Source organism: Hyperoodon ampullatus (assembly GCF_949752795.1).
Source record: "Hyperoodon ampullatus genome assembly, chromosome: 1".
Lineage (NCBI taxonomy): Eukaryota > Metazoa > Chordata > Mammalia > Artiodactyla > Ziphiidae > Hyperoodon > Hyperoodon ampullatus.
The window spans coordinates 59,550,420-59,569,525 of NC_136914.1; positions in this window are offsets into that span (position 1 = coordinate 59,550,420).

Here is a 19,106-nt window from a genome sequence, read left to right on the forward strand (position 1 = left end):
TTTGTGAGGACATCAAAAATGTGCCTCTCCTTTTGTTAGTCCTTTGACTGAGCAGCAGATCAGAGGAAGCATGGATGGCCCATAGCAAGTTAGCATTTCCCGCTGAAATAAACAAATTCCTTTGACTCACCGCCCCAGCCATGAAGCCCTGGCCAACATCTAGAGTTACAAAGGACAGCACTGGCTTCCAGTAGAACAGAGCAACTACTAACCCCATTTTCACACCTGATATTGTCCACCACACCCCTATAAAAATATTTTTTTCCAGAAACTAATAGAAATCCTTAAAACAATAGCTCCGTTCTAGTCTTAATACCCGCTGAGATTACAAACTAACACACTGTAAAGCAACTGAATTAAAAATTATGTCCATGCACACAGTCTTACCCATGAAAACAAACATCTGCTACTCCAAAGAATATGCAACGCTGGATTCTGTCTTAATTTATAAAAAGCTAAGATGCAGGCATGGATATAAATTCTCAGTTGTCGTGGCTATGGCCACCCTATGCTATGCTATCGTCCCAGTGATGGACACAATCGTTAATGTATTTATTATTATTTAAGGACACGAGACCATCGAAGGTGGCATTTTTTCCCTTTCACCTTCTAAGGCTCTCCCTAGAACTGCCGGATGAACGCCCACGCCGCCTTCTTCCACCAAAGGTGGATCCTGCTAACAGGAGACTCTGGATCGTGACCATAGCGCCTCTGTCCCCAGCCCTAGGGAAAGCCTCATCTTAGCAAGTGGCCCTCAGCGCACCCAGCGGATCCGCCAGCGACGCGGAGGCCGCGCGGTTTCATCATTAATGCTCCTGAAGGACAATAGCTCATCAGGCCCCACCGAAAGCCCAGGACCCGTCGCGGAGCCTGGGCTGGCGGGGGATGAGGCTGAGCGACTCCTCCTAGAGGTGGTTATGTGGAGAAGGAGCAATCCCTTCTCCCTCCTCCTCCTCCCCCCGCTACTATCCGCGGCCCGGAGAACTGCCGCTTGCCGCCATTGACACGCACAGATAGAACCCAAAGAAAGGCAAAGAGTACTGCCCGGCACCGGCGCCGCGCGGGCCGAACCTGCGCCCTGGGAGCGGCGCGCGGAGGGCACCGGGCGCCCGGAGCAGGCGGCACAGCACCAGGTGAGCCCGCCATGGCGGTGGCATTATTGTTCAGGGGGCTTCGGGGTCTGGAAACAAAACGCGCCGCGGGGGCAGTGCAGGGGCTGGAGAGAACCCCTGCCCCTCCTCACCGCCCAGCCCCTGCGGGCGCTCCCCAGAGAGCCGACCCTCCCCGCAAAAAAAAAAAAAAAAAAAAAAAAGAAAGAAAAGAAAGACAAATTAATAAATCAAGCTGCCCAACTTGCCTCCTCAGGAAATAAAGAGGGGGGGGGCGTTTGCTAAAGAAGCGGTAAAATTCCTGTGGCCGGCGAGGAGCCGGGGGCATCTTGGGCGTTGAGGGAGGGAGGAGGGATGCGGGGTCCAGCCGCGAGCCCCGGGCGAGGCTGTCCCGAGGGAGCGGAGGGCTCCTGGAGATGCGGCGTTGGGGGCGCAGAGGGGGAGAAGGGAGGCGCCCGGCCGCCGAGGGGGACTGGTCCGGGGCGGTGGTCTGCGCAGGGGCCGAGAGAGCCCGGGCAGGGCCGCTCTGGGGGCCTCAGAGGGTGCCCAGGTCGGGTGCCGGTTGCTCCGGGCTGACAATGGAAGGGGCGCGGAGGCGCCGGGAGGAGGGAAGGGACCGGGGTCCGGGGGTGGGCCGCGCCGGAGAAGGTCAGGCCAGGGACGCGGGCGGCGGAGGCGTGGGTCGGGGGTTGCTGCGCGGTGAGCGGGGCGCCGCGGGCGGCTGTGAGTCCCCGGCCGGCGCGGAGGAGGGTTCGGGGCCGGGCACTCCCCTCTGGTTCCCTTTCCGGGGCGCCCGGTGCCGACGCGCGCTGAGCTTTCCCGGGGAAATGGCGGCCCCTCCGCCGCTCGCTTGGGCAGTCCCGGGTTCCCGCTTTGCGCGGGAAAGAATAGTAATAATAATCGGAGGGGGGAGGAATAAAAGTAAAGAGGCTGCGACGCAGGAAAGGGCTGCGCCGGCCGCCAGATGCGGGGCGCAGCGGACGGAGACCAGCCATGCTTCCCCGGGCGCCTAGCCCGCTCTCCGGGAGCACCCTAGTTCCAGTCTCGCCCGCCTCCTGAATCGCGCCCACGGGTGTCTTTCCCCGCCATTCCTCCTGGGGGCGCCCTCCGCTCCTGCCCTCTTTGTTCCACACAACAGTGGCCAAAAGGGCACTGAGCCCCCAAAGGGCCAAATGCGCCTCCTCCTCCAGTAGTTTCCAGGCGCTGATTGTTCCTGGCCAAAAATGGGCCACAGCGGGCTTGATTTAGGCCCGGTCACTGATGGGTTTATTGGCAACGGCCCCAGGGTAGGAGAAGGGATGAAAGGGGCGAAAAGAGATGAGCCGAGAAACCAAACCGCACCGCGGGTTCGTGTCTGGTTAAGGGAGTGCAGCGGGGACCACAGCCCCGAGGCCCTGATGGTAAAGTAAGGGCAGTTTGGGTTTTCCAACAGCGCTAATGAACTGAGGTGTATCGGTCCAGCCTCAGGGGGCCATTCCCCAATCGGTCCAGAACGGCAAATGGTTTCCTCACTTCTCATTTGTTTGTGTCGAAATGCGATTGTACCCTCACTGGGCTGCGCAGTTGCTATTGAAACGGTTCAGTAGGTGAGAGAAAAAGAAACATTATTAATAGCGAACATGTGTCTTCCTTTATGTTTCTTATTTAGGAGCAGTTCTTTTGTGAAACACAAACCAAGCTACACGTAATTCTCAATTCTTTCATATTTAGCTGAAAGTTATCTCTTACCCCTTTGGAAAACTCTTCCTATTTTCAAATAAATGTTCAGAGCGCCAAGATTTGGAGCTACACTCGTGCATTTTTAGAATTGCTTTAGCCCAAGATTATCATATAAATAAATATAGGCCTGGAGGAAGTGTTTCTCTTGAATCACGTAATTCACACCTTTCAAACCCCTATTTCCTCTATCCAGATTTCCTTATGCCCAGTTCTTCACTCCAGTTTTTCCTACCCTGTCACAGTTCCTCCTCACCTGGATCCATTTATTGCCATGCTTTAGACATTATTAATGGTTTCCTCTATTTCAAAACTCTATAAAAGAATTTACCTTCTTAGATCCAGAATGTTCCAAGATTGTGACCCTTCTCCTTCACCATTCCATCTTCTGTCTAGTTCCCAGGGATTCTGAGGCGCCTTTGGTCTGCTGTTTCCCAGTGGGTGGGACACGCTGCTAGCTATTGTCTGAGATAACCAGGTCTGTTTTCACTGCCCCCTGCCAGCAAGGCAGAAGAGAATCCTGTCTTAGGCAACTTTAAATGAAAGATATCTGTAACTTGTTCAGCAGGAGGAATGTGCAAAAAAATCAACCAACTTTCTTAGGATGTTTTTCATTCTCAAAGTTAGATGCTGTCTTGGTAAATGCTTCTGAAAAGTGTGTACTGCCCAGAGATGAACGAAAAACGTATGGTTAGAGATCATTCAACAGGTGTTTATGGAGCACCAATTTTTAAACCCCTCTGGATGGGGGAAGAAATGCAAATATGAGGAGATCATGGGCCCTGCTCTCAGAGAGCTTACACCCCCAAACCTAGGAAATAAAATATATAGGAAGGTAAAAGAAGGGGAAAAGTGATTAAGATTGGCAAGCTAGTGGGAAAACGGGTACTTTTATATACTGCTGACAGGTGTGTAAATTAATATAGCCAACCTGGAGGGCAGTTTGGCACTGTTAAAACTAATAATGTGTACATTCTGTGTGACCCAGCAATTCCATTTCTTGGTATGTACCCTAGAGAAGCAGGCAGGCGTGTACACAGATTATGTGATTCCCTTCCATGGCAGAGTTTTGGTAATTCTGACATTGAAAACAACCCTAATGGCCATCAATAGAGAATGGCTAAATAAACTCTAGTACATCTTCTGGAAAATTAGGAAGCAGTTAAAAAGAATGAAGTAAGTCTATATATTACTAAGACAGAAAGGTCATCGAGATGCATTGTTAACGAAAAAAGCAAATTACCGAACAATATATATTGAATGGTACCATTTTTGTAAAAACAAAATAAAACTATGAATTTCTATAAGTAAAAAGGGATAGGAGAGGTGTAGAACAAGACACCCACTAAAAGAAACAAGAATTAGATGCATCGTGGAGGATTTTAATCATATTAATCATACCCATCCATAACCGTTGTTATAATATTTGAAATTTTACAACTTGGATTAATTTATATGTTGCTTGGATAACTAAACACAATTAATTTAAAAGTGATTAATAATGTGTAATAAAAGCCATAATTAAAATGCTATGACAGTTTTTAAAGGAAGAGGAGAATTCTAAGCTGGATGGGAAGGCTTGAGCAAGGCTTCACAGGGAATGTAGCAGGATTTGGAGGGAAAGGGGAGGAGGAGACAAGGCAGGCAGAAGGAAGCCTGATGCAGACACCAGGCTCTAGCTAGCACCTCCTCTTTGCTCAGCACGATGATGTGCATTCCCTCAAATCCTGGCCTGCCCTGCCCAGGTTCAGGCTGGGGAGTGAACTAAATGAACAGGTCACAATTGTTCATCACTATGATTCTATGAATATCTTAAGTTAGATTTAGAAGGAAAAAAATGAGGACATGAGTTCTAACAATGGTATTGGAAGGTGGTATTTTAAAAAAGAATGTAGTGGAAACATGAGGACGGGGGATTGGTTTTCCCCTAGATGCACAATGGTATGCATATTGGGAATTAGGTTGGAGAAAAAAGTGTTTGAGAAAATAATTCATTCCGCCCCCCACAAATACTACAAAAGGAACTCCAAAGTACTTTCAAAACAAATATTTAAGGTTGGTTTCACTTATTCATTTACTCATTTAAGGAATATTTTTTGAATGTCAAATGTGTACATAATACTATGCTAGGTGCCAGTGGAGATGAAACATACAACAAAGTATAAGAGAAACAGCCCCAGACCCAGGTCCCAGAAGTGGGGGTGAGGAGACTGGGTCTGGTCTCACCCAGTCCCCGTGTAGCCATGGACAAGTCGTTCAATGACCACAACCCCTCACTTTTATTGTGGCTAAAATTGGGCAGGAGTGGTCTAAATGACTGATCACTCAGGTCCTTTTCAGTCTTAGATTATGATTTTGTGAAATCCTATGGGTCTAACATTGCGATAATTGTGGGTTCCCAGGCAGACGGAAGGTGAGGAATATGGGATTAGAACAAGAGGGGCCCAAAGTGCCCAGCCTTGGGAAAAACAAAAGTATTTGCTGTAGAGTATGTGGCTCTTAGTGTTTTCCCAGGACTATGTCTTTTCCACCCCTTTACACTGCCTCCTAAGACCAATGAGAGAAGCAGAAAGACATCACTGAGTTTTAAGCCTCATGTTATACACAAATCCAGCAATATAGTATTAGAATAGTCACTTTTGAAATAAAATGTTAGCCTGCATTCTGTGAAAATAGTCTCTAAAACTTTCTTTTGTGGAAATAAGTCATAGTAGCTAATGTTTACTAAATGCCTTACTGCTTGCCAGGTACGGTTCCAAGCCCTTCAAAGGTATCAACGCTTATCATTCTTACGACAGCCCTATAGGTAGGCACGGTTGTTATACCCATCTTACAGAAGTGAAGAGAGAGGTTAAAATGTGCCCAAGGTCACCACACAACTGGTGGGTGGTAGATTTAGGACTCCTGCCCAGGCAGCCTCACTCCACGGCCCCACATCCTCATGTGCATGTGGTGGAACAGGAGGTGCTGGCGTTCCAGTGATTCTCAGATTATGTTCATTTTAACATTAGTGTATGCAGATTTTCTTTTTAAACTCCTGTTTGCATCACTATTTTACCTATGTCAATAAAAGATAAAGAGCATCAGATTGAGCCACATCACACTGTACTTTAAACTGTCTTGTCACAAAGTATTAAATAAGATAAATTTGGTGGTTTCTCTGAAGCCTTTATTGTTCATTTATCCATCTCACCATCCATCATACTTTGCCCAATTTATTTTGACTGGCATTGCCAATTTGGACTTGGAATGGAGTAAGTCATTCAAGTCAAAATTCCCATGCTTTAAGAACATGTGTGGAAACAGGCGTACGACCACCAGCCTCGTACAGGGATGTTTATTTCAGCTGATTCTGTGATGCCACAAGAATAAGCTACAGTGACCGTATTGTTTAGGTCAGAATTGCAATACATGGTCTGACCAAAGGTTTGGAGATCGTTTCTGGATATGAGAGATAGTCCTGATGATATAGTTTCGATGCCTAAATGTGGGTTATTTCCATGAGAACAGGACAAAAAAATAACAAAATGAAGTCAAACTTTTCCAGGAAATCCCAGGCCCTGTGTTCACTGGCCTGGCAGCAGTAATGGTTCATACACAGAACTGCGTAACTTGTATTTTTGCTGCCTTCACTGCTCAATAAAGCCATTACAGTAAATAGTGGTGGTAGACTATGAAAAGGTAAATTTCAATAGCTCATACCATACACTTTTAGATCAGACAATAATTCACTGGGTTCCCCACCAGAATGCTAAACTTCCAAATTGACCAGTTTTCCAGAATTTCAATGAGGTGGTCATCATTGCCCCCTTGCTTCTAAACTGGATTTTCACCTCTGCTGTTCTTTAGTAAACAGTGTCGATCATTGTCTTGGGGTGGAGAAGAGGCAGGCCATAAACAAAGTAAAGCAGTTTTTCAAGCCCACTTTTTCTTTTCTGTTGTTATCATGGGTGATGAAATAGTGACTTTGAAGGAAAGATCACCGGCATGTGATTTAATTCTACCTGATTGTTCCGTCTCTATGAACGAAGTAACAGATGGAGGGTCGGGGCTCAGAAGGAGTGACATTTTGAGCATCTTCCTAGAGTAGCAGCAACTTTTAGGTCAGAAAGGACCTCAGAGGTCAGCTGGTGCCATGGTTCTCCAGTGGAGCGCCACAGGGCCCAGAGGCCCAAAGCAGGAAAGGGTGGGGACCAAGCCATCAAGCTTCCCAGGCCTTCCCCACTCCAACCAGCATAACTCCCCCTCCTTCTGTGTGTTATACATATTAGAGCTTCTGAAAGGCTTTGTTTGAGCAAAAGGAAGGTTCTGAAAAGTCAGCTCATTTGACTAAGGGCCGCAGCTGGTCGATGCAGAACCGTATCACTCCCCTCCTCCATCCACTGCACCTTCCATTCTCCCACCATGATGTGCCCTACAGAGGCTGGCCGTCGCCCTTACCTGGTGCAGGTGATACAAGATGCACCCTCACAGCTCTGACCAGGGAGCAACACTGCCTGTCACCAGCACAGAACACTGCAACTGAAGCAACAGACCCCCAGCCACTGGTCCCCGCAGTGCAGCCACTGCCTTAGCCCTGACAGTAAGGAAAACAGGGTGGGGAGGGGCAGGCAGGGGGAGGGATGAAGGAAGAGCCGTTCCAGGGCAGCTGCCTCTGCTCAGCACACCGTCCGCTCTAGCTTTGAGAGCCCACAACTGGCCCAGCAGTCATGGATGTCTCTGGGAGCCCCTGGTGGGTCAGGCAGCACCAGGGGCTGCAGCCCACCCACCGACTGGTACTGGTCCACTCACCCACTGCCAAAGGGAGCTGCCACATCACCTCGCTCTCCCTGAGCAGCTCATCTTGGTTCAAAGCTAGTCCCCTGCTCAGGGCAGCAAGACAGATCACTGTAAAACAATACACCTCACTATTAATTTGCAACTATTAGATTTTAAGGAAACAGGATAGCTTGTCCACTGTTCCGATTTGTTAATTCTCGAAAGTGCAAAAAGACGAAAGCCGGCTGGACCCAGTGAACAGTTTTGTTTTTATTATGTTTTCTGTGAATAAATAGATTCAGGAAGGCAAACCGGTTCATTTTCTTCTGGGGTGCGTTGCTAACTCAGAATCAAAGAGAGCTCAAAGTATTTCTATTCATTCATTTATATTCATTTCTCATCCAACTAGTACCATAGGTGGCCAAATATATTTATATTAGAAAATAACATAAGGCTAATAACAAAGGAGCAAAAACAAAAACAAAGCAAAACAAAACTTAGCTCTGGTTCAACAAAGACAAAACGTCTTAAAAAGTCAGCATGTACTGCAGTAGCAGCAGATATCCTAAATCTACCCCACATCTGCTCCATCCCGCGCTCGGCTCCCCACCCCTTCTAGAGTGCCCCAGATGGCCACATATCCTCTGACTGAATTATAAAGAATGTGCTGGCAGTTGAGTTTCCCGCCAAATTATTCCAGGACAGGACTTGAAATGCTTTTTTAAAAGGGAATGATTTGTAATCCAATAGTATAATTTAAATAAATTGAGTTAACGCTTGGTTCTAACGTTCATGGTTGGTTAACTTGATTAATTTGATCCGAGTGTCATTTCAATGAAATTGCATTTGATACAGCTCTTACGTTATAAATTGTTAATGTGCTTTAACATATATGACAATAAGATTATTGACTCTTCTCATTCACTTAAAGGTGGCCATGGAAGAAAATGATTTGGAAAGTATTACTTGTGCAATAATGATTTGCCCTTGGAGTTCATAAATGGAAGTGTAATAGAGCAAGTGATTTAGCTGGGACTACTGAAAATGGTTTTCACAGCTACAAAATAATACTATTAAACTTCTTTTATTTTAATACAGTATTAAGGGTAACACACCAAAATATGTTAAAATTTTATCAGGTATGAGGTGAAGAGACTTTTTTCATACCCTTTAAAAATATATTTCTACATATAGTTAATATAATTATATTGAATTCCCTTATGTCCTACCTAGTTTTATTTCATCTCATTTTATTCTCCCAAAGGATAGTTTTGAACTGACAAAGTAAAGATGCTTCATTGCAGAACTACTTTGTTTTTTCATAAATATTTACAATATAAAATATTCTGAAGCACAATACTACAGATTAGGGAAGTATCATGGGAACTAAAAATGAATAAATTGAATAAATTTCAGCAATTTTAAAACGAATCCATTAAGGGGTGACACTATGAATTTCATGTTTATGAACCTTACAGAAAACATTTAAAGTTTTTTTAATTCATTTCCATCATTAAAAAGCTATAAGACCTCTTAGTTTTAGATTTAAAATAATGTATATATGAAAGCATTTTGATTTATATACTTCTGAAGGGAATGATCTCAAAAGAGTATATGTATACATATAGCTGATTCTCTTTGTTGTACAGCAGAAACTAACGCAACTATGTAAAGCAATTATATTCCAATTAAAAAATAAATAAAATAAGCTGTTTTGAAATTCTAGATCCTTTGTCACGGTGGTTCATCAGCCCAACCAGACTTCACCTGTGACACACTGGCCTATAATTAAATCTCAAGTGTTGACTGCTCTCTCTTTTTAAAAGACACATTGCAAAAGCTTGGCGGCAGAAAAAATGGTCATTTAAATCAGAATTGCTGGCGGCTGCTAATGGGCCGTCTTGCCAGTTGGCTACTTTGCCTTGTTCCTCTTCAGTTTGCGTATAATAAAAACTTCAAGAAGTTGTTTGAGGCATAAAAATTAGTTTACTCTTTATCAGCTGTTTATGCTTGAGTAAGAACTTATTTAAATTAAAGGAAGACAGTGGTCTAAAGAAACCAGATTATTTTGTCTTTTCATGAAGGCAATCAGTGTATTAAGTTTGCTGTTTCTCACCCAGAGCAATTCATTGAATAAGGGCAAATGCTTAGGATGTTTCCTTTCTTTCTTCTCCTCCCATCTGGGATTACAGTGTAGTTTTAAATATTGTTTATAGGAATCCCATATGCTATAATTATGCAAATACAGACACACTGAGGGTCTGATTCTATTAGTGAGTCTTATACAGTCTCTTGATATGAAATTTTATATTTCTCAATTATCTCAGGACCAGTTTCCAGTGACTCACCTGGTGATGAAAGTAATCTAAATTTTTCAGTATGACATTCTTACTCAATTACAAAACACCTTAACTTTTCCTTTTACTAGTGTACTTACGAGGCTAATTCCCAAATGATGTTTGTTAAGATGTTAAATTAAAGTCACACTTTTGGTTTCCAGTTCTAAATGATGGACTTTGAGCACATGAGCTTTCCTTCTCTAGAGCCCACAGAAATAATGGTAAAAACTTACAAAGAGGGGGCTTCCCTGGTGGCGCAGTGGTTGAGAGTCCGCCTGCCGATGCAAGGGACACGGGTTTGTGCCCCTGTCTGGGAGGATCCCACATGCCGCGGAGCGGCTGGGCCCGTGAGCCATGGCCTCTGGGCCTGCGCGTCCGGAGCCTGTGCTCCGCAACGGGAGAGGCCACAGCAGTGAGAGGCCCGCGTACCGCAAAAAAAAAAAAAAAAAAAAAAAACTTACAAAGAAAATAAACACTTCACAACAAAGGGGCAGGGGCTGGTGATGGTCATCAGCAAATGCGAGATTTCAACAAATTTCAGCAAATTTCTTTCTATGACTGAAAGTACATAGGAATATGTGGATGGCATCACAGGAGGAGCCACAGCTAAGAATAAAAGCAGGAGGGAGCTGCCCTGAAGGTGGGCAGATGAAAAATGGGGAGTCATTGAAGGTCTGTCTCCAGAACAGCCAGGTGAATTGGCCTCTCTCTCTCCCCTACTCCTAGTAGAGCTTCTGCAAATCTGGCATTTATCCTCCAAACTAATGATCTGAGGTTTCTTCTCTAAAGAAATTGAACAACTACAGGGCAGGTCTAGAATTTGGAGGATGGGTATGGCTCTACCAAGTAAAACTCCCTCATTCTGGCATTTGGGGGCTCTCAGTTCCTAACCAGGGACCCTAAGGTGATGCCTGCTAATTGGCATGCTCTGCACATGTACCCAGAGGTCCCAAACAGGAACCATGCCTACCAAACAGTATCTGAGGAAAGCTTTTCTATCCCATCTGCCTGTAATAAGCAACCTTGTCTTTCATTCTTAAATATGAATGCATGACCAAAGATCACCAGACATGTAAGGAAAGCCAACATGAAAAAGATGAAAATAAATAAATAGGACAACTGACTGGATAAAAAAATTTAGAGAAAGAAGATGATGTAAACACATCCCAACTAGTTTCAGAGAGATTGGAAGACATGGTACATTCATAAAAGAACAGGATGCTATGAAAAAAAACCCATCAGAGAACAAGAAGAACGTTCGGAAATTAACAATATGATTACCAAAATAAAAATTAAAAAGACTGAGAAACGGAAGGAAAAGATTAAGGGACTTGTGACTTCCCTGGCGGTCCTGTGGTTGAGACTTTGCCTTCCAGTGCAGGGGGGCGGGTTCGATCCCTGGTCAGGGAGCTAAGATCCCACATGCCTTGTGCCAAAAAAACCAAAACATTAAAAAAAAAAAAAAAAACCAGAAGCAATATTGTAACAGATGCAATAAAGACTTTAAAAAATGGTCCATATAAAAAAAAATCCTTAAAAAAAAGGGTTAACATAATTCAAAAAGAGACATGTACCAAAATGTTCATTGCAGCTCTATTCACAATAGCCCGGAGCTGGAAACAACCTAAGTGTCCATCATCGGATGAATGGATAAAGAAGATGTGGCACATATATACAATGGAATATTACTCAGCCATAAAAAGAAACGAAACTGAGCTATTTGTAATGAGGTGGATAGACCTAGAGTCTGTCATACAGAGTGAAGTAAGTCAGAAAGAGAAAGACAAATACCGTATGCTAACACATATATATGGAATTTTAAAAAAAAAAAATGTCATGAAGAACCTAGGGGTAAAACGGGAATAAAGACACAGACCTACTTGAGAATGGACTTGAGGATATGGGGAAGGGGAAGGGTAAGCTGTGACAAAGGGAAAGAGAGGCATGGACATATATACACTACCAAACGTAAGGTAGATAGATAGTGGGAAGCAGCCGCAGAGCACAGGGAGATCAGCTCGGTGCTTTGTGACCGCCTGGAGGGGTGGGATGGGGAGGGTGGGAGGGAGGGAGATGCATGAGGGAGGGGATGTGGGAACAGATGTATATGTATGACTGATTCACTTTGTTATAAAGCAGAAACTAATAAAAAAAAAAAAAAAAAAAAAAGGGTTAAGAGACTTGGGGGAGCAATCTAGGAGATTCAAGACCTGGTTTACAGGCATCCCACTAAGAGACAAGTAAAGGGAGAAGTGGGAGAAATAAAGAGATGGGAGGAAATAATCAAATACATGACAGGAAAAAAATTCCAGGAGTTATGAATAGTCTTCAAATTGAACAGGCTTATCATCAAGTGCTGACACCTAGATACATCCTTGTGAAATTTTAGAACATACAGAGAAAATTTTAAAGCTTGGGGGATGGGGGCTACCAAACTTCTCTAACACCAGATGCCAAAAATGATGGATCAATGGCTTCAAAACGTTAAAGCAAAATGATTTTGATGCTAGCAATTTTGATGCTAGAAACTCTACCAAATAATAATCCAAAGATCATTCAATAAAGACAATTCCATTTGTGTAAGAAAACAAAATTTACTTCTCAGTACTGTCTCTAAAGAGATACATGAGGCAGATAAAAGGAAAACAAGGGAGAAAGCCAAGAAAGAAGAAGCCAAGGCATCAGGGATGAGCTGGGAAAGATGACCACTGGGTAAAAGAACCATTCCAAACTAAAGCCCAGCTCAGAGGGCTTCAGGAGCAAAGTCTCCGGGAAAAAAGTGCCCCCTGCAAAGAGCAGTGTGACTGAGAAGCTGGGTGATTTTTAGAATATGGTAAAGGCACATTTCTCTTTCGTCAACAAGAACAGAGAAAAAGTACAGTCAACCCTCATTATTCACAGATTCCATATTTGTGAACTTGCCTACTCACTGAAATTTATTTGTAACCCAAAATCAATACTCGTGGCGCTTTTGTGGTCTTTCAAAGACAGGCACAGAGCAGAAAAAACTGACTCATCCACTGCACACCTCACCCGCTGAGGTCAAACAAGGCCACACTCTACCTTCCTGTTTCATCTCCCACCCTGCATACGAGGGTCTTTTTCATGGTCTATTTAGTGCCACGTTTTTCACATTTTTGTGCTTTCTGTTAGTGATTTCACTGTACAAAATACCCCCCTCCTTGGGCTTCCCTGGTGGCGCAGTGGTTGAGAGTTCACCTGCCGATGCAGGGGACACAGGTTCGTGCCCCGGTCCGGGAAGATCCCACATGCCGGGGAGCGGCTGGGCCCATGAGCCATGGTCGCAGAGCCTGCGCGTCTAGAGCCTGTGCTCCGCAGCGGGAGAGGCCCGCGTACCGCAAAAAAAAAAAAAAAGGCCCCCAAGTGTAGTCTTGAAGTGCTGTCTAGTGTTCCTAAGCACAAGGAGGCTGAGCTGTGCCTCATGTAGAAAATATGTGTGTTAGATAAGCTGTATTCAAGCAAGAGTTATTTTGCTGCTGGCTGTGAGTTCAATGTTAATGAATCAACAATTCATATTAAATAAGGTGTCTTTAAAAGAAACATACATCAAACAAGGTTTTGTACTGATCCATTGATGAAGAAGTTGTGATCAGAGGCTGACAGCAACCTAACCCTGTTTCCCCAGGAACAATTGTTCACTACTCACTAATTTAGTGTCCTGCCTACTTTATAGAACAGAACTACTGCACATAACAAGGATCAGTTGTAGTTACATGGATACCTCATTTTACTGCACTTCACAGATATTGCTTTTTTTTACAAATTGAAGATTTGTGGCACCCCTGCCTTCAGCAAGTCTACCGGCGCTATTTTCCCAACAGAATTTGCTCACTTCATGTCTCTGTGTCACATTTTGGTAATTCTCACAATATTTCAGACTTTTTCATTATTATATTTGTTATAGTGATCTGTGATCACTTGGTCTTTGATGTTACTATTTTAGTTTTGGCTTTTTTTTTTTAGCAATAAAGTATTTTTTAATTAAGGTATATACGTTGTTTTTTTAGACACAATGCTATTGCATGCTTAATAGACCACAGTATAGTGAAAACATAACTTTTATATGTGCCGGGAAACAAAAAATTGATGTGACTCACTTTATTGAGGTGTTCTAGAGCTGCACCCACAGTATCTCTGAGGTACGCCCGTAGTAACTTGGGCGCGTGGGGGAGGCTTTACAAGAAAGACATGATCCAAATGTGAAGCCAAGTAAAATGTGGAATGACGTTGAACAACATGTTTTCAGAACCAAGAGACTCCACTTCTTGATACTAAGACACAAGGGTCCTAGTGTTGGACCACAGAAATGTGAAGCTAACATCCCACTTGATTCTGAAGGGAACAAGAGTTACAGAGTCTTCATCATATAAATGCTGTTCTTTGGCATTTAACTTTCAAAATTATACCTAGGGAGAAAACGCAGGAGATTTCGTTATGTGATTACAGAGCAAAATAGAAATGTGATAAATCGGGATAGTGGAAAGTACAGAAGACAGGTGCAAGTACGGAGGTAAAGTTGGGAGGAGAGGACCAGGGAAAGATTTGGGCCCATACATCCTCATTTTACATGACAGTAGCTTAGGAGACAGTCCCTAAAGTTGGTGGAATTGGAAATGGAGATTGAGGTGTATTATTTAAAGTTTTCAGGAATTCCCTGGCAGTACAGTGGTTAGGACTCCGTGCTTTCACTGCCGGGGCCCGGGTTCAATCCCCGGTCAGGGAACTAAGATTTGCAAGCCGTGTGGCACGGCCAAAAATGTATAGATAAATAAATGAATAAAAATACAGTTTTCAAGGCAATCAATGGAGGAAGTAAAATAATAAAGTTCTTTACCTTTTTGCTTTGTTTTACTGTGTGCAAGTGTTAGATTTAAAGATAAATTCAAAATTTTAAATAACTTCTTTAACTTTCTTGTTTTCCTTGCTTTAGGGTGGCCCTGAGCAAGTCATAATTATGTTTCAGCTTGTACAGATTCACAGAGAACTTAGGGTCTCAGCCATTTTTTCACAGAGCTCTTACGCCAGAAGAAATGCCTTGCATTCCATTTATTAAGTGGTTTGGTCTCAACAACCTAATAAGTATTTCTGTCCTGACAATTTAGTAGCTCTTTGAAAAAATAATAACACATGAATTAGAAGAACAAAGAACATTTGCATCCTGTTCTTAAATAACCACGATGAATTACAAAGAGGGTGTGTACACCTGTTGGACATTACACGACTTCTCACACCTTGGAATCAGATTTGACACTGCCACTCTCATTTTCTGTTCCACACTGATTTTCACCCAGCACTTGCTTTTAATCAGAAAAGCCAAAAATTCAGCTTTGCAAAAGATATGGCATCACCAAAAAGAAAATAGCGCACACACACACACACACACACACACACACACACACACACACAAGATAGTACAATCTACCCTGAACCTCTGGTGGAACCACAATGAACTAGTAGTTGTGGAGGCCAACAGAGGTTGACTATCACTGTATTTCACTTGAAAGCTTAAACATTAGCTGTTGTGGGACTTCCCTGGTGGCGCAGTGGTTAAGAATCTGCCTGCCAATGCAGGGGACACAGGTTCGAGCCCTGGTCTGGGAAGATCCCACATGCCGCGGAGCAACTAAGCCCATGCGCCACAACTACTGAGCCTGCGCTCTAGAGCCTGTGTGCCACAACTGCTGAAGCCCACGTGCCACAACTACTGAGCCTGCGTGCCACAACTGCTGAAGCCCACGTGCCACAACTACTGAGCCTGCGTGCCTAGAGCCCATGCTCTACAACAAGAGAAGCCACCGCAATGAGAAGCTCGCGCACCACAACGAAGAGTAGCCCCCGCTTGCTGCAACTAGAGAAAGCCCGCGCACAGCAACGAAGACCCAACGCAGCCAAAAATAAATAAATAAAATTTTAAAACAAACAAACAAACAAAAATCAGCTGTTGTGTCCCCAGGTCCCTTGGCACACAGTTTGGAAACCATGGCTCTAGCATCTGTTTAAAACTTTATTGTGAGCTGTCATGCAAGTTCATTGGAAAATATTTGAGGACAGAGGCCATGTATATTCTACAACATCTAATGTCATTTCTTGTTCAATAATAAATGCTCCATAAATACTGTCTTTCATTGAATCTCTGATGTCACAGATTGCAAGATGCATACTGATTTCTAGAGATAGTAAAATTTTTTTTAAAAGGCATATCATAAAATCAATGAAATACAATAGTTATTTAAATAGGCTAGTGTGAGTTTATTGTCCATGTCTGAGTCAGTGCCGCAATTTAATATTTACCCTTGTGATACCTGTAAAATCTAACTTATTGGTGTTCTTACGGGCTTAAAACCCAAACATAAAAACAAATCCTAAAACAACAGAGTCCCATACTTCCCCAGCACACACAAAACCAGTGGTGTTCTACCAACTGCCGTGCTCCTGGAGGTGAAAGGAGTAAGCAGGCAACACTGCATTCTCCTTGCTTCTTCCCTGAGTTTTATTTTCCTGCCCCGCCCCCCAACTTAACATGCTTAAAACTCTTCTGTTCACTTTGAGAGTAATTATGAGACTTTATACTGTGGTCATACCTTGGTCTTTCAGATGTGGAAGGACAGGTATGATGCGGATCTAGGTTGTATCTGGTCTGCTTCCCAGTTCCTCTCACATCCTCCACGTAGTGTGTACGACCACTTGGAAGAGCTGCATCCAGCCATATTCTTTCTTCGAACCTATAAACAAACATCATGTCATGTACTATAGTCCTTAAGCTCTGCCTAATTAGAACAGAACTTGTTTTCGAGCAGAAGGTAAATAAATGTAAACATTTAAGTATTAGTCTGATGGAAACATTTCACATTGCAATAGTTCTCTTTCAATGAGTGGCCCTTCACGGAGATTCAGATTCACGGGAAGTAGATAAAAACGCATTCAAGTTTTTAAACTCCTGACTTCCCAAGACTGCATAGAGTCAGGGGAGGCCTAGAAAAGAAGGAAGTTAGAGGTTATCACTTCTCACCACTGCAGGCAGAGTCCAGCGCAGGCTGGGGGCCTGGGGGATATAGAAGGTAGGGTCTTCTCTCTAGTGGGCCAAGGAGGCTCAACACTTCCTTCCATCTGTGGGTTCCGGCAGGTATGACCTGTCATCTCCTCTCTACTTCCTCTAAGGATTCCTGGAGGTAGTCTGATTCTTAAAGTGTGCAGGGGCCTCCCAGCCCTTGGGGCCAGGAATTAGGCACCTGGCTGCTTAAACCCAGCGTAATGTCTGAAAATGTTACCAGAGGGGACCCCTTCCAGGGCCCTAAAGTGGGCTCTTGTCTAACCCTCAGAAATGAATTGTCCGAGGAGACACACCTACTGACAGAACAAAAGGCTTTATTGGAAAGGGGCGCCTGGGCAGAGAGCAGCAGGGTAAGGGAACCCAGGAGAACTGCTCTGCCACGTGGCTCGCCGTCTCAGGGTTTATGATGGTGGTGGAGTTAGTTTTCTGGGTTGTCTCTGGCCAATCTTGCTTGTGCCCATACTTGATCTGACTCAGGGTCCTCCCTGGTGGCACTTGCATCTCCCAGTGAAGATGGATTCCAGCGTGAGGGTTCCTGGGAGGTTGGCAGGACATATCGTGCTCCTAATCAGGACCTTCTGTTATGAGACAACTTATGCAAGCAGTTATTATCGTGCCTGGCCAGGGTGAGTGGTTTGGCTCACTGGTTCCCTATCAAAAAGATGGGTCCCCACAAAGAACTCTCTAGTCCTATTGAAGCACATGCATGCAACGGTCAATCTCACACTTAGATTCAAATGGCACTGCATCCCCAGCTCTAAGGCCCTAACCTAGAAGAAAGTCTGGAAGCCAAAGAAGGAAAGTCTCATTACAAAGTGCTGTGTTTGGGGTGATCCCGACATTTTATAATAGCTCGTATGTTTCTATTTGATCTAACCCTGACTTTCCTTTCCTTTCCTATTTTATCTTCATGAATGTGTCAGGCATCAATCCCCTACAGTCCCCTGTTTTTCTTCTACTGCCAGTCCTTATTTCCAAGTTTTAGGGCAATTTGTGACTCCACTTGACTGATACTGGGAAAGTCCCTGGGTGGCTTTATCCTGCACACCTAGTCATTCCCTGTCTGTTTTCATTTGAGAAAAATGTATTGGGGGGTGGGGGAATGAAGGGGTCCTGCTTTGTGGTGTTTGTGCTCCGTGCATTCTTCTCTCTGTAGGAGAGATTATGACCATCCCGCACATCGTATGGTATCCACAGAGCATGTCCATCCTGTGATGGGCTTTTCAGGTGGTTTCCTCGGCAACCAGACCTACTAATCCTCCCCCTCCCCCCACTTATCAGTAACTAATAATCGGTTTAGTGGAGTCACCAATACTAACACATCTTTATGCACCTGCACAGGCTCTTAACCCTTCAGAACTCATTTCTTAAAGAGACTGAGCTTCTTTTCCAGAACCATTTGAAAGTGCAGTTCCGAAGACTGGAGTGTTTAAGACCAGAGGGACCTTCAGGATCAATCAGTCACCTCCCTGCTTTACAGATGAGGCCCACTCGAATGACACACACAGCTCCCACAGCCAGTCATGTAGAAGTGGGGCCACACCCAGGGATTCCTGCCTGGTCCCAGGCTCTTTCCACTACACCAGGGGCCACCCCCATTCTGAACGCCACCAGCGGGTAGCCAGCATGTGCCATGTAACTGTCCCTGAGAACAGGGACTGTTGAACATGCTTTCGTGTTCCCTGTCCCCTGGGAGAGCACCGACTACCAGCAGGTACTCTACACTCATCGATGCCTGACCTAAGTTTCTTCAACATGAATTGGTGGTTATAATCCTAATATGCAGCTACCTGCTTCGTCACAGAGAGGACAGCTGTAAGTGGATTTATGAGAGTTTGCAGCAGAAGCAGAGAAATGTGGAAGTTCTAAAAAAAGGGATGCTGTTTTATCCCTGTGCCTTACTGGGAAAGAGATAATGTTCTCAGGCTATTTGCTCATCTTTGCTTGTACTTAACTTTGATGAATACCTACATCTCTTGGTGGCAAAACGACACATAAAATAGGAGTGTAGTAAGTACATATGAGCATACAAAAAGAATGTATGTGAAGTATATAGTAAAATGCCTCAAACTCATTTACCTCAGAGATAAGAGGGTGTTGAGAATGGGATTT